Consider the following 13,822-nt stretch of genomic DNA (forward strand, 5'->3'; position numbering starts at 1 on the left):
ACCTGCAACACCTGTCACATACACTCCTATTTCTACCTCAATCATACCAGAGGAACCTGTCAATTTTACGCAACACTCGTAGCAATTATCCTGACATGAAATCATACTTCGGTACTTCAGTACTTCGTGCATACTTCACGTACTATACAGTTCGCACGAGATGTTGTAATTCTACCCTGTTGGTTTCGTTCTACCCACTTCCATCAAAAAACGCGTTTTATACGGTGAAAATGTTTTCTGAAACGCAGTTACGAAAGGCGGGCCTGTTTCAGTTGGATATGACGACGTTTTCGTGACAAATAAGGAAGCCAGCCCTTTCTCGTTTAGTCGCACAGTTTGAAAAATCGGACGAAACGGAAACAAAAAGCTAAATAGAAACGAGAAATAGTCAAAGATGGAACAAGATAAAGAGAAAGGAAAGTTATTCGATGTAGCGCAGGACGTCGCGCAGTTTATTTTTAATATTTACGTAATATTATTATATCTGTCGTCTTCTTCCTTCCCTTTTGTCTTTTCGAATGTATAACAACACGTGAGAAGCTTTAGAAAAACCGATATTTGGAAAGTGGTAAAAGATCGATTGCCTGATCAGTGTACAAGATATTATTCCGAAACAAATCGAGCAATTCGATGTCAGAAGCTTTTATAACATTGCACCAAGTCAAACTTACAAAAATCTCTTTATCGTTAAAACTCTCTTTTCCATCTATTACTTCGAAACTCCTCGCGATAAACATCGAAACCACCAAATCCCTAATTCCGGTAGCCGAAAAAAATGAAGCGTCAAACAGGCGAAACGCGTTCAGTTGGTTAGTCCGAGTAAAAAATATGCTTAGAAAGAAGTAACGTATCGAATCAATTGTAGAGCGGATCGCGTAAGGAGGAAGGAAGGTTAGACTGAGGCGCGAAGAAAACAAAAGGGGAATGGGATTACGCGAGAAGAAGCGCAAGAAGGTGGCGCCTGGTAGAAGGGGAGGTCGGCGAGTAGAGGCCAGAGGGTTCGGGGACCTCCGACGTGGTATTTACGACGTCATTTCCTCGCTGACTGTCAATAATTTCCCTGGGGGATGTGGAAGATACCGTGGCGGTTCTCGTGTGCGGTTTGCCTTCTTTCTTGCCCGCCTTCTCTCTTGGTCCATCTCCTTTCCAACCGGAGGACGCTTCCTTGTTCGCGTTTCGCGGCCTCCTTTTTTCTCCACAGGAGCAAATTGAAAAGCCAGCGACGCGACGCCGAGACGTCCTCGAGATACTGTTTCGCGGCGACCGAAAAGTAATATCGCGCAGATAGAATGAGATTGCGTCGGACCCGGCCGCGCCGAGTATACATTTTTGATAATTTGCTCGTATCGTTTTGGCGGAGGAATGCAAATACCACGGAGAGGATTGAACAACTGTGGTCTCGGTAATTAGCGACAAGTGTATGGAAATATGTGTGTGACGTGTTCTTGGCAATGTTACTGCGTTATCTTCTGCAATACCAAGATAAATGTAAAAATGCACCTGTCAACGTGTTAGTCTGAGAAGACGAATTAAATCGTTACTGGTTAACTTCCAGCGATGCTTATAATTAGACGAAAGCCTAATCTACCGCTTCTTTCAATTTAATTTTCCCAACATTACCTATTTTTTAATTTCATTTAGAATCTTTATGATCTGTTAATCGGAGAAAATCAATTAGCTGGTCATTGTCAAACTTAATTATTACTCTTGTCCGATACGTAAAGTAGTAAAAAAATGAGTCTAAAGTATTAAGAAGAATGACAGAGTAAATCTGAAAATGTCACAAACTTTTCTATATGAACCTTTTCCATTTAATAATCATCGGTCTAAAATACCGAGACTGCATTTAAACTAACCGACTAAGGGTGACTCGAAGAATCTCGTAAAAAAAGGAAGATGCGTAAGAATTAAAAACGGTATATATACAGTCTCGTTAATCTTCAGCAAAACCTCAGAAGGAAATAAATCGTACGAAACCAAGTACGTAATTCTCGATCAATCCATCATCCCCTTGATACTTCCAGAATATTCCATTCTGTTGTCGGTTAAAATCTAAGAATCAGCTGATTCTAATGAAGCATCTCCTTTAACTAATTTACAATCAGCGCCCTCGTGGCGGTTCTCGCGAGGGGCGAAGCAATAGAGAAAGCCAGGACCAGAGTGGAGGAGGGGCGTGAGTACCTAAGTTTCCGCACTTTCTCTCTGTCCCGGGGGTTGTCGCCTTCATGACCCAGAACTCTTTAATTCCTCCAACCCCGATACCATGGTATCCCCTTTAACTCATTAGACTCAATCAATTATACGGGCGTACGGTTACAGTCTCTTTTCCCTTTCTCTTGGCTACTACCCTGCCTTTATCTCGCTTTCACTCTCAGTCTCTCGCGTTCTAGCCTGTTCGCGCCGATTCCACCGGCCCTCTGTCGTCTCGCCGAACAACCCTGTCTTAATCCCTCGACCGAGACCCCGAGTGGTATGCCGAGATATCAGGGTTTACCAAGGTAAACCTCTTAGCTGGCAAGCCAAGGTCACAAGGCTGACAAGGATCAGACGAGCCAAGGGAACTTCGTGAGATCGGCGAACTCAATGGATGGCCTGGTTCTGGTCAATCGAAGAGTCTTACCTGGAACAGAAAAAATTCAAGCTTTCCTTTAGTAGGAGAATTTAATATATTTGACGTTCTAAGATTTGATAGGTACGTGTCGAGTTGATAATAAAAAGAGTGACTATTTGACATGGTGTGATGGGCGAGGTAGAATGAATAGAATGACGATAGGGAAGATCTCTCGTGATATACGTGTTTGTTCGATTATTTCATAGCTTGGAACGATATAGATAAGCTGATAGTGATTATTTGGGAATAAAGTATGTGTATCTTTTGTAGAATTTAAATTTGTGAATTTGTGAAATATAGAAAATATCTTAATTTTGTTAGCAAAATTCGTTCGATCAATCTCTCTATTAATAAATGTTCCTATTATTTTGTGATTCTGTTAATCGTCATCAAATTAAAATCTGATACGGTATCACGATAACTTCATTATACGATAAATCGAAGAAATCAATCTTACATGGACTGTCCAGAAGCCATATTAATCAGTTCCATGAAAAGTGATTCGTGTGATCCATTTGCCTTAAATAATCCTACAGAAACAAATCAATTATTTTTTTAAGAAATCAGTTTTTCAAGCAACAAACTCGACCCGAAACGAAACTCTATTCTCTAATATCACCAGTCCATCCAACTAAATCACAAGGTGACTAAAACACACAAAGAACGAACTACGCTATTTGGGGGGGTTGAAGAACCTGTGACGACCTGCTGGAACCTCGCAACGTTGCCTTCGTTATCCTAATCTACAACAGGTACTCACACAGATACACACGTGTACGTACATCCACACAACCTGAAAGGAACGCATTATGGCAGGGTGGGCCATTCGTTTTCTCCACGTCCAGGTCCGTAATGTCGACCGATAAGGCCCCGATAATCCACGGTCGCGTAGTGTGTTAGTCGGCAGTTAAAACGTTATCGTCCCGAATCTCTTGTTATTCGTCAGGCCGTGACGAGTGGGTGGAATTTTACGCCCGGACGTCTCCTCGTCCGCTACGTCCCCCATCTACCGCGTCCACGTTGGAAATAAGCTCGATAATACGAGCATAATGTTGGATATCCGTCTGTCGTCGATCACCATTACGATCGACTTAATGAATCGAACGCGAGTCCCGCTTTCGCGGCCATCTAATTATACGTCCGACGCGGACAAATTAATTTGCCCAGCTTGCTGATTATGATTCGCGATAGTGGAGAACGCGATACCACGGTATAAGAGTATCACTGTTATGTAGGCTTGTGTTTGCGATGAAAAATGTACGGATGCATAAACGGAATGTGTTTATTCAGTCTGAGCAGCGGAGTTCATCGAATTTGACCGTTTTACGGATGGTTGTAAAAAGATATCGTATGGTATGAAAGTTAAAGATTATAAAGGCCTTTTTGTATGAAATATCTCCTCTTTGAAATCTTGTTTAGTATTCGTGTCGTTCACCGTGTTTTATTAAGTTTTATGTTGCAAAATACGTACGCAAACTAGGAATCTGTTAATCGCGGTGGTAATAAGATGGTAAAGAAGTTTTTACTGCAGAAATATTGTAATTATCTGGGAAACTATTTAAGAAATTGAAAATCGAAAACTTCGTGATTGGCAAAAATTGTGTATTCGGTTGTTGAATAGTTGAATAATTGGAGATAAGCGAGTTATCCAGGTCATTGCTTTCGTTTGTTATTTTAGAATACTCTTCCGATACAACTTGTTCCATTATTATTTAATAAATTTCATACGAAGTGCGTGGCGTACGTAACTGTTCTGATACTATTTTTATCGGTTAATATATGAAGATAATGTATCTGTACCAGATATAGCACTCTCCATGATATATTGTACATATGATTCCAATACTTCTTCAACGTCTTTTCGACACAAACATATATTCCCCTATAGGGGAAGAACACGATAAATCACATTTTCCATTTTGCAGCAGATTTAAAGTTCTGTATCTTGTTGTTAATTAATTGCCAATTAATCCTACGTTACTGAAATTATCTTTCTATTTGATTAAAAAGACATTGCTCGCTATAACAATAAAATATGGAAGATATTAAAATATATTAATCGCATTAACGATTTATATCTGTAGTTAACTTTAACAAGAGTTTCCATTTTTAGCTATTTAATATAAAAATATTTAGTTTCAGTTAGAAAGCTTCGTTAGAAGCAAATAATCCGTGAAATTGTAATTATTTTCTTTCCAATGATCTTATTTCGTCGTAAAATTTCTAGTATTTCTCTCAACATCATTTCACCGATATAAAGTAATTAGCTTGTCACCATCTTATCCAACGTGTAATATTATCTTGTTATTAAGTTATATCCTTTAACCAGCTATTACTTTTCAAACAGAACGTACACACGAAATAGTAAGTTCCCTCCCGAAATAAGAGCGACGGTATTCAAACGGCTAGAAACTATTCAATTTCACCGCGGAATATCTTAATCTCGGAACGCGGCGACTGCACGAAATCGTATTTCTTTCCCGTAGTAAAAAATTACGGGGCCGCGTTATCGGCTTGTTAATTCCGATAAGCGTTTCTCTTCTTTATCGTCCGCCATTATGGCGAACGATAGCGTAGCGGGGAGGGTTCGGTGGCGGGAAACGGAGCGCCGGGGGTGAGAGATTAACGAAATAAATATGACATCGTCTTGAGTCGGCCGTGCAGCACGCGGCAGTGCCCGCGTTGTTTCACGCTCGACGCGATAACAAAGCGTTTGCCATTAATTACCGCGCTCTGAAATTATTTAACGACCTTCCTTCAGCCAACGTCGGCACGCAAACCACCGACACCACCGCCAACTGATCGAGTTAATTCCCCGACGATGTATCAGTTTATGAAATTTCCGTGTGTTTTAACAGTCTCAAATAAATATTCCTCTGGATGTTTCCCTTTGCACGAAAATTCCAACAGTTTGACGCATGTCGAAATATTTTTGTTCAACTGTGATAGCTAGCAGACGTATAACTCACTGAAATGTAATTGTAAACATGTTCCAATAATCTTGCATCTTCAATCTTATTTAGAGAAGAAAGTTGGTCGTCATTAAGCGTAGATTTTCAAGCGTAAGATAATTATTTCGTTAACCATTCTGTCAGCTAACTCATTCTTTTTCAATACCGATATGGGCGGAATATTTTGTTTATAAATTTTAGCCGAAAGTAGTAATTCACAATTAGTTTTGGATGATTGTAAATATTTCGTTGTCGTAGAAAACAATGTGTTTGAAAAACTGTTACAGTATTATCTATTAGTTTCTTAGAAAAATATAGACACTTCTTTTGATATTTACATTACCACGAGCGTATAATATGATTATTTTGTTATCGTACGATAGCTCAAAAATATAATATTGACTCGTTAAGATATCAGTGATTAAAACTCGTCTAACTACATCTATTATCGTATTATACACACAAATAATAATATATTGCGATATACTAATCTTATGTAAGCTCTATAATGTCATAATCTATTAACAATCTTGTTACTATTCTAACGTAATTTTGGTGCACAATTTCGTTATTCTGCTCGAAAGAATGTTCCTGTGCAGAAAGTATTTTCCACAAAACAACCCTAAAATAAGCTTCCATAAACTACAGAAATTAAAATATTTATATTTCCATTTCATACTGTTAAAAATAAAGAATACGTGCATTTACAAGAACCAGGATTCCGAAACAGTAATTTGTGTGGAAGAAAGCGTAAGAAGGAAGTCTGGAGAAGAAGTCAGAGGGACTGTCAAGACTGCAGGGACGCAGCTGGTGATATTATGCAGGATACGAAGGCAGGAAACGGTGTAACGTTGCCTGTAGAGCCTGTATACGAGGGTGGAATATGCTTAACGTTAATTTGTACGATAAAGGAATTATTGATTTTTACTTAGGCGGCTCAGTGAAGGGTGAGAGAGGTCGGAGGGGTGATGAAACGTCGCTTTAAAGTGGAGGTACTAATGAGATGCCCTCAACACGACGTTCAGTTCCTTCATTTATCCACCTTGCTCCCAGTAATTCTTTAAAGCGTCAGGGTCATTTACGCTAAACGTTCGATTTCATGACTATCGCAACGAGCAAATATTTTATTTCGCCAAAGTAATAATTGACATTTTTTACATTGTTTTAGAATTATTAATTTTAGAGATGATATCTTTTTATACACGTAAATTGAACTTATAAATTCTTGAATAAAGTTGTAGGATATCCAGCGATTAGTAAAGAATAATGAAAACTATATCGGTTTAGTGGAATCTAGAAATCTAGAAATCGATTTTAGACAGTAAATTTAATGAAGTTTTTTAATTGATACTCTTGTTTGTAGTTATAAATTGATTTGCAAGTTCTTAAATAGAGGTGTAAGGCACTAAAATTTGCACGATATAGTTTTTGAGAAATCTAAAAAAAAAACCTTAATTTTAGCTGTTTTAAGTTTTGCATGAGTGAAACTCGTACAGGTTAAACAAGAGACTGACTGCGCACAAAGGTTTCTTCAACCTGGTAATATGTTTCAGGAAGTTTTTACCTAACTCTTTGGAAGTTTAAATTGATTCCAGTTTGATAAGCCTCGCTGGCATTTCTTTTAATAAAGAATTCTGCATGAAATGTACCAATGAATAGTTTCAATCCAAAGCTATATAACTTTCCTCGTGCTAGAAACAATAAGCTTCAACGTTTTCTCGAACAAAAATTTGTATCTGCCATTTCAGAATCAAATACAATTTCGTGAATATTTTGCACAATTTCCAAGGTGTGATTCGAAGAAAATGTTAACTCGAGTCCTAAAACACACACACAACAGGTGCAAAGATATTACCGCGCAACTATAATCAAATACAATTGTAAATTAGGAACTTTTTAATACGATAGCGTATAATTTCCAACATAAATATGGACGTGAAAAAGACAAATCTGAAAATTATCAAATCTTTCATTAATATCAACATACACAAAAATATTCAATTACATTCAATAAACAATTATAGAACAAAAATTCTCACATGAAAGCGAAAGAGACAAAATTGAAAACTACGAAATTTCCCTTTCCTTTCAACGTACGTAATGATTTCTATAAAAACGAGCAATTACTTCCAACAAGCACCGAACCAACTATGCGATAAAAATTCTAAATAAAAATTTCTGATATACGCGTAAAAATCAAATATATGGGATAAAAAATTCCTAAACTTCTCGTTCATTAAAAAAAGAAATTTTCGATTATCCTATGCACCTACCTTTGAATACTTAAATATCCTCAAAAAACAAACCCCAACCGTTCGGTTGCTGAAACAACGAAAAACCAATCCCACGACGATACACCAATTAGGCATTTACCAAACAGATCGATCGTTTCCCCGCGAAGAATTTTGCAGTCTGGCTGCGGTACATTCCCGCGGCCGCGTATTTCTAATAAATTCAATCTCTTCGCCATCGGCGTAGGCGTTCGTCGATGAAAAGAAATTTCCTTCGCGATACGACCGGCTGGCAGCTCGGTAAACCACTCTCGTAACACGGCCTGGCGAACTTTTAGCCACACGCACAGAACCAACTCGCGTTTCACAACAGTCTACGTGTATATATGAGTGTAGGTGTGTGTATGTGGTACGCGCGTTCGCCAAGCTTTGCCGCGGCTGGAAATTCGGAGTAATAGGAAAACTCCTGAGCGGAAAAGAAGTTCAATCTAGCCGGCCGAGGGAGAAGCCTGGAAAAGCTCTTTTGACTCCTTTGATTCCGACTCAGCCATCCCCAACCCATTCCTCCTCTACGGCACCTCACCACCACCTTCTAAATCTTTTCCAACCCTCTTCGTCGGCGTCGCCAGCGACATCGAGTCCCGTTTTACTCCGGAGAACGTTTCTCAACCCAACGATGCCAAGAGGATTCCAAAAGTTGCTTCGCCAATCTACCCCGCAGCCCTGTTTCAGACTACTTGGGCCAGTCCCGAAAAATTTTACCACCCTTGAAAGACCGACTCTGTTTTAACCACCGCAGAGGGCTCGTCAGCGGAGGCAACGTCTTCCGCTTGTGGTTTTAGACAGGGTCGAAAATCGTGGAGGATCTTTGCTGAGGTTTTAGGGGTGAAGTAATGGTAAAAGGGGAACGGAGTTTTGATTTGGTGGAGTGAATTTGCTTGAGAAAAAGGGTAGCGTTGCGATCTTGATGATAGTATCGCGATTATTTCTTAAAGCGAGTCTGCTATGTTGAAACAGCGTCGAAAGGGAAATATGAATTTATTTCTCTTGTATATTTCAATTCCGATGGGAAATTGTTTGCATTGTAAAGGGAGATTACGTTTTAAGTGACCATGGAACGACGATACTTGAAGCTATTTTAAAATTTGTAGATCTGTGAACTACATGACTATGCAATTTATTTCAGAACATTGAGATCCAAGATCGAGGATATCAAGATATATTCGAACATTAATTGCATCAAGTAATTGCAATTTATTTCACATCCACTTATACAAACATAAATATCAAAGACACAAATTTGCAAACCTTCCTTCTCTTCCCTTCCAACTTCAACTACTAAACGACAAAGTTTCACAAATTTCCTTCGCAAAGCTGTACTACATTTCCAACACCAGCAACCAACAAGCCAGCCTCAAGTCGAAATAAAAATACCCTCTTGCATAAAGAACAACCAATACACCGATCATCGAGCTCGATGCAAGAACAACAAAGCTTCAGCTCTCAAAACTGTACCCTTTATCGAGCCTGTTTCCTTTCAAGTGTCTCTCAATCTGCATCAAAGAGAAAACACAACATCCCCACGTTTTCTTCGCCCAACCTCAATCCCAGCAATCATTTCATAAAAGCGCATCTATCCTCGTTCTCGAATACAGAGTAGCATTTGCCTCGTTATTCTCTTCCTGCTCGTCTAATACGGCCCGTTGCCAGTAGGTCAACGAAATACTAACCAAGTTGCCCGTTGTTCTCGAAAGGTCAGAAAGGGATACGAAAAGGGGATGGGCGCGATCGCCACGACGAAAGAGTGGAACGACGAATAGGAGGCGGAGATGGAAGTCGTGGCGCGAGCAAAGAAATAATGAAACTCCGTGCCAGGAAAGTGCTCGCTTTATTGACAAGAGGGCCCAGGAGAACGGCCAGGAGGTGCGACGAGGGAAAATATAGTGCTTCCATATCCGTGCGCGGCTGTCTATCGATTCTCGACGAGTATAAAGTACTGCGATTCCGCCCGACGCCGTCGCCTACTCGACGGAATAAATTTGCGATCGCCCGGGTAAAACGGGGTGAGAGTCGCGAGCGAGACCGCGGAAAAGGAAAAAGGAGAGGAACGAACCGGAGGAAATGGAAGAGGCGACGCGGAAGACGTCGACGATGGAATTTTTGAAATTCATTCGCCTCCTTCTTCGCTGTTTCCGCTCTTGTATAATTTTGTTGTTTAAGTACGTACTGTAAGCAGCTTTCAACGACGTAATAGGATTTTTCGTTAAGAATTATTGGTTTGTTAATTCGACGGAGTATAAGCGGAGTATATATTATTGTTAATTGAGCACCATTTGTGTAAGCGGCTTATATTGTACTATCGTATAGTTTTATATGAGAATCTTGGATTTGTTAGTTTCGATGGAGTGAAATTCGGAAAATGACTCCTATTTGCTAGAAAATGTGAAGCTTAAAATGCGTTTTATAGAAACGTAGAATGTCTCTAATCATCGGAATTTCACCATTTAGTTAATGTATTTTATTGTTTGTTAAAGTATAAAATGTCTAATGCTAAATTATGAACTGAATCCTGTTACGTTGTACGGGACATTTTCCGATTATATCGGTAAAAAAAATCCTCGAGTTTGAAGAAAATATCAAAGAATCCTTAGCCCATATTTCGAAACAACTTATCGTGTCAAGTTTTTGTCCAAATATATTAAAAGTCTTTTTCTTTATTGAAATAAGCGCCATATCAGGATATAAAAATAGCTGAATAACATTCTATGACAAGCATAATGTTTTGAAGATTTTCCTATCTTAAAAGAACGATTACATGTCACTAAAAAGAAGTGGAAATTCTAGAAATTCCAGAATCAAGTATCCTTCGATAAAACCGATTTCTGGAACTCGATCGAAATTAACGTAAGAAACGATCATCGAGAGCAAAAATTTCAGGAATACGTTCGACGTAAAATCTTTTCTTGATGAAAGAAAAAGGAGAGCGGTAAAACTCAAACGTCGGTAGCCGAGGAACGTGATTTTCTACGCGCGGAACGAAAAGACGGCGAAAAAACCCTTTCCCTCCGTTTTATTCCCTGTAGATCGTTCCGAGGCGAGCAGGGAAAAGGATCTCTTCTTTGACGGTCGAGGATCATTACGGCGGCTGATTGGCGGGAATCTTGTTAGAGGTTTCGTTTGAATAATCGCCGCTCGAACCGGCGATTTTCATGACTCGATCATCGCGTAATGTCGCGTGGAAATTCGGACCTCCGCCCTCCACTTTCTTTCCATTCCGCGAACAATAATTTCGAGGGTCGATTTCTCGTAAGCGCCGCCGCCCTCGTATTCTTCTTCTCCTCCTCGTTACAAACGAATTCAATTCCGCGTTAAATATCCCGAACGCGGATCGTCGTTGCCCTTCGACTCGATTAACGATCCCTTCTGGTTCGTAAAATATTAGGTAACTCATTTTGACTTTACATATTCTGCGAATCAATGTGATATAAATATTGCAATTTTATAGATAGAGAAAAATTATGTACACGAAATTTTACGTAATGTGCATCTACCTATTTCTAGTATCAGTTTAGTTGTCAGTTCTCGAAATGAGAGGAACGAAGATTGCAAGTTAAATAAGAAGTTGAGGTACATTTTTGACAAAGTGTAGATTGTATATATTCATAGCATGATATAGTCGAAAACAGATTAAAGATTTGGAAAACAAAATTATCTAAGAAGTAGATTATTCATTATAAGAAATTGTAGTTTATTAAAAAAGTCACTCCACCAAACAATAGCTTATTATCTATATGTTTCAGCATTTATATTTATCCACATTTCGCGTATCACTTTTACCCCATAGCTCGAATAAAATTACCACATACTATCCGTTAAATACTTTTCAGTGACAAATGACATTCAAACGTTTCATGGAGTACTCGTTCGAAAGCCATTGACATAACCAATATCTAACAATTATAGGTAACTAAAAACGCTTTAAAAAAATGGGAATAATATAATTAAGTTTCATTATCAAGTTCCCCCTACTTTATTATTCTTTCCAACCATCCATTACCAAAGAAAATACCAGCCACGCAAACCTCAAAAACCGTCGAAAAAGGAGACCGAAAAATACATGTTTCCATTTGAAACAACCCACAGGTGTAGCGCTTTACACGATTATCCAGCGCCCTTTTTCCAAGAAGCGTCTACCCTTCATCCGTTTTCCCCGCTCCGTGGAAAACGGAGCGTAGCTTCGCAGGGAAAGGTGTAGGTGGTGGAGGGGAAAATAGCAGGAGGAACGAATAAAACGCGTATCGGCGAGGTACGCGGCCAGGCAGATCAATCTTCGCTTCTTTCCCCGTTGCGTTCCTTCGTTGTGTGCGTGCGTTCGCGCGGCCAGCTCCACCCCCGCCGCCCCGTTCCAACCATCCAGCTTCTTCTTCTAGCCACGTAAACGCGTCCTGGCACACGTACGAAACACGCACGCGTGCACGTCGTCCGTAGGAAAATATATCCGGCCGAGGTCCCTCCTACGGGACGCTCGCGAGTAGCAGCCACGTTTCCGGATTTATCGAGCGTGGCCCGTGCCATTATTTCAGGGATTACCGGCGGTGGGGCAACGGCGAATTTTTCACCGGCTCGTACATCGTTCTTCGACGCTGCTGTTAGCAAGGAAAAATGCGCGAAGGAATGATAGAGGATTCCGGGAGAAAGGGCGAGGGCGAGGCGAAATTTCGAGTTCGCCATAGGATCATAATCGGCTTTACTTTTCCGAGTCAGTCCCTTTTTTGCTTCGTTCTAGATTCTTCCTCGTCTTCCTCGTCTTCTTCGTTTTTCATTAGGGTTCGGTTAAGAAGGGACTTTTTTACCGGATAGCCTCTCGAGCGTGAGCATACGAAATTCTAGAGAGACTTCTTAACGAGCCGCGTGGACCGTGTCGATAAGATTGTTTGCTGAACAGACGTTTATTCCGGCGCGCGAACACCGGATTTCCTAATTATTCGCTGCAGGCGAACTCTTATCGCCGCCCACGCGCCGCTACGTGCCCGATACGCAGGGTAAACGTAATAGTTCTCGCGCTGGGTCTGGGTCAGGACATTGGCTTCCAGAAGGATGGAAAGGGGTGAGGTCGATGGCTACTCTTCCTGTTACTTCGAGGAGATTTTTCAATTCATTTTGTGGAATTCCTGTTAATTGGAGTCTCAAAAACGATGTTTTATACTAAAAATGATCGTCCTTTTAAAATACCTGTATTCATAGGTAGAAGAGAATAGAACTACTGAATATAATTTTTAGATGATTAGTAGAGAACTGTAAAACTAAGACGGATACAGAAACGTATTCGGTTATAACGCAGTGCGTTATTTCCAAGCGATATTCTGTACGAAACAGTGACAAATAAAATAAAATTTACTCGAACAATTATTTTTAGAAATTGATACATACTATAATAATATTATCGATTTGTAAATTTTGGTGACTTTAGACTAACTTCCATGCAACGAGCGTAACTTTTATGTCGCGATTCCTGCACGATCGCACGCTTCGTACACAATATCTTCTCGATAAAAATTCTTACCAACCCATCCAACCAACGACCCTCGTCAACAAATTCTAAAACTCTTCTCTAAAATTTCATTGAAATCGTACCTCTGCTTATCTCACCTTTCTACACGCAAAATCATCTCACGAAAAGGCAACGGCAGGCGTGGTCGCGAAATCTGGAATATTTCAGGGGCGCCGAATGGAGGCAGAGAAAAGAGCAGGAACAGGAAAAAAAGAGGCTGCCGTAGAAAACGGAGGAACCTGGGCAAAGCAAGCAAGNNAAGCAAGCAAGCAAGCCGGCAGGCGAGGCAGGCGAACGAAGGAAGCAAGAAAGAAAGAAAGAAAGAAAACACGTGAAATCGAGGGACAGAGAGCGATAGACAGGAGCGTAGAAGGGGTGGTTCGGTGTTCCCGGGGGCGAAAGTGGCGCGGCGTCCTAATGCGATTCCGATATCGGCCCGGACATCTCGTGAGCCGACTACAGCTCCTGTTTCCCCGCC

At 40.3% G+C, this 13,822-nt stretch overlaps 1 long non-coding RNA gene across 1 annotated transcript in view; it reads right to left on the minus strand.

The window, feature by feature from the left end:
- Nucleotides 1–533: 533 nt before the first annotated feature.
- The window catches only part of LOC117152258, a 102,891-nt gene continuing 89,602 nt past the window's right edge, over nucleotides 534–13,822 (minus strand). Inside the window, exon 3 of the long non-coding RNA XR_004462579.1 lies at nucleotides 534–2,620. This is a non-coding gene — a long non-coding RNA (uncharacterized LOC117152258). The remainder of the gene's footprint in view (nucleotides 2,621–13,822) is intronic.

Source organism: Bombus impatiens, unplaced genomic scaffold (assembly GCF_000188095.3).
Source record: "Bombus impatiens unplaced genomic scaffold, BIMP_2.2 scf_0899, whole genome shotgun sequence".
Lineage (NCBI taxonomy): Eukaryota > Metazoa > Arthropoda > Insecta > Hymenoptera > Apidae > Bombus > Bombus impatiens.